This window comes from Nothoprocta perdicaria, unplaced genomic scaffold, assembly GCF_003342845.1.
Source record: "Nothoprocta perdicaria isolate Ctin4 unplaced genomic scaffold, notPer1 scaffold_345, whole genome shotgun sequence".
Lineage (NCBI taxonomy): Eukaryota > Metazoa > Chordata > Aves > Tinamiformes > Tinamidae > Nothoprocta > Nothoprocta perdicaria.
In genome coordinates this window covers 589,898-592,240 of record NW_020455583.1, presented here as the reverse complement: position 1 = coordinate 592,240, position 2,343 = coordinate 589,898, and positions in this window count along the sequence as shown.

Here is a 2,343-nt window from a genome sequence, read left to right as displayed (position 1 = left end):
AGGCGGCCGCCCCGTTCCCTCAGAGCGGGGCGCGGGCAGCGCCGTGCCCACACACAGACCCTGCTGCTTCTGCGCGGCCTCCGCAGGGGGTCCGGGCCGTTCCCTCGGCCGCCCTTTCCCCACAGAGGGCAGTCGCGGCGACGTGCGGCCCCCCTGGCCGCTCCATGGCAGCCCCTGGCTGCTCCATGGCGGSCCCGGGCGCCTCCCCTGAGCTCGGYCTCCTTTCCATGGCCTTGAGCTCGGCTTTTCAGCCCGTTTACTGCCGGTTCAAGCTGTTCTGTTTTATACCCTGCCCACCACCGGGCACTCTGCTGTACGAGAGAACATGGCTCTGTTTACACCAGGGCGAGAACAAGGCCGCCGTCACCGGCCGCAGGGACAGCGGTGCCCTGTTCTCTCCTCCGTACGCGGTGCAGTGTCCGCCGCCACATCCCTAACTGGTGCTCCATGTTGATGGCTGCTCCATCCCTAACTCCTCCTGTGCCCCTGGCAGGATGGAGCTGCGCTGCCCTTCACACACATCCTGCTGCGGCAAAGCCCCAGCCCACTGCACGTCACACGTCTCAGGTGCTGYGAAAACGGGAGAGGAAATCCTCCCATGGGGGACTCTTGGCAGCCATGTGGGGAGCCGCTGCCCCGGCTGGGCCAGGAGCAGCCCCGGCTTGTGCCACGCTGCGGGCGCCAGCCCGTCACCCAAGTGCACATGGGTGGCCAAAGGGGGCCCTGGGCCCTGCCCTTAGGGGCAGGTACCACATGTAAATGTGCTAAAATCAGCGACGCTGCTCTTAGCTAATGCCACCGGGGCCCGTGGCAACATCCAAACCCGCCGGTGCGGCCGCTCTCGAGYGCAGACCGGCAGCTCGCTTTCAAAGGGCCCGTAATAAAATACTGGGGTGCTGGGGCTGGCTCCTGTTTCACTGTCAGCTGGAGAAAACAAGGGCAGAAGCCAATTAAATATGAAGGAGGCTGCTCAGTGATGSTCCTGCTCGGGTAACCTGATGAAGGGCTGCAGGGCTGAGGAGCAGGAGCTGCAGGAACTCCGAGAGCCACCAGCTCCATCTGCCAGAGGCGGAAGCTCGGGAAGGGCTGTGTTGGGAATGGTGTCCGCGTCCTTCCCAGCTCCTAGCCCCTCAGGGGAGCCCTGGAAGAACACCAAAACTGGGACCTCAGAATAACTGTATTTTATTTATTATCTTAYTCACATTTCAATTTACATTGTCATATTTCTACCATAAACTCAATTCTGTTTCTGGTCAGTTCAGCTGGTCAGAGCAGCTATGCTCACCTCAGGCAGTATTTGAAAATGAAAAAATCATTCTTCAGCAGCATTCTTCATGAAAAAAGAAAGAAAGAGGTGCAGGATTAAYGCCAAAAGATTCCTTTCCTACCACAGGATGAGCCGTAATCCCACACCTCTCCTTCAAGCAGMGCTGCTCCATAGCAGCTCTGTGCTGTTTAAGACCATGCAGATAAGCCAGGGTGGTCGCTCGCTCAGGGCTGTTTTTCCTGCCCAGAAGGGCCTGTTTCCCAATGGGCACGGGGTGTTTTTCCAAAAGCCACATCAGCTCACCTGGTTTAGCATTAGCCCTGGCTTGTCCCCTTCTTCACGCTCGGTTCTTCCTGAGCCGCAGGCCCGCTCCGGCTGCTCCCGGCTCYGCCGTTGGCAGGGCCGCACCACGGATATGCCGGCTAAATCCTTTCRCTTCCGAGGCTTCCAGGCCAGCATTTTACAGCACTACTAGTGATTTTGAACTCACATCCTCCCTTCATCCTGTACAGCCCTTTGGAAACATTTAAGAATGTGTTTTTGTTTTCTTCTTTTTCTCCCGATACAAACGATGCCAAATACTGGTTCCTTTAGGAAGACGACAGGCTGGCAGTGGAAACACTGACAAATATCCACAAAATATTATGTTACTTAAGAACCTCTCTTAACCAGATTGCTGTGTTTGGAGGCTTCAGCAGGGGGGTTGGCTGCTGCTAAGCCTGCGTACCATCAGCCACAAGGTTATTCCAGGGATTTGTGCGCCTGCAGCTCACGTGCCTGCAGAATTGCAAACAAGTGGGATAAAGCGCAGTAGATCAAGAGCTGCCTGGGGCTCRCAGAGCACTCGGCTCTTATGGGACCTACCGGCTCTGCTCGTGGCACCCGGCTCAGGTTGGGGTCTGTGGCCCTTGCAACAGCTCTCCCAAACCCACCTCGATCCTGTATTTCAGCAGCAGGGGCAAGCAATGCCTTTGGGCTCTCCTTCCCAGAAGGTCTCAGGGAGGAATTTTGGTTTTTTTTGGTCATTTCTCCTTCAACTAGAAATATGCAAAAAATAACCTCCTCCCCACAAAAAA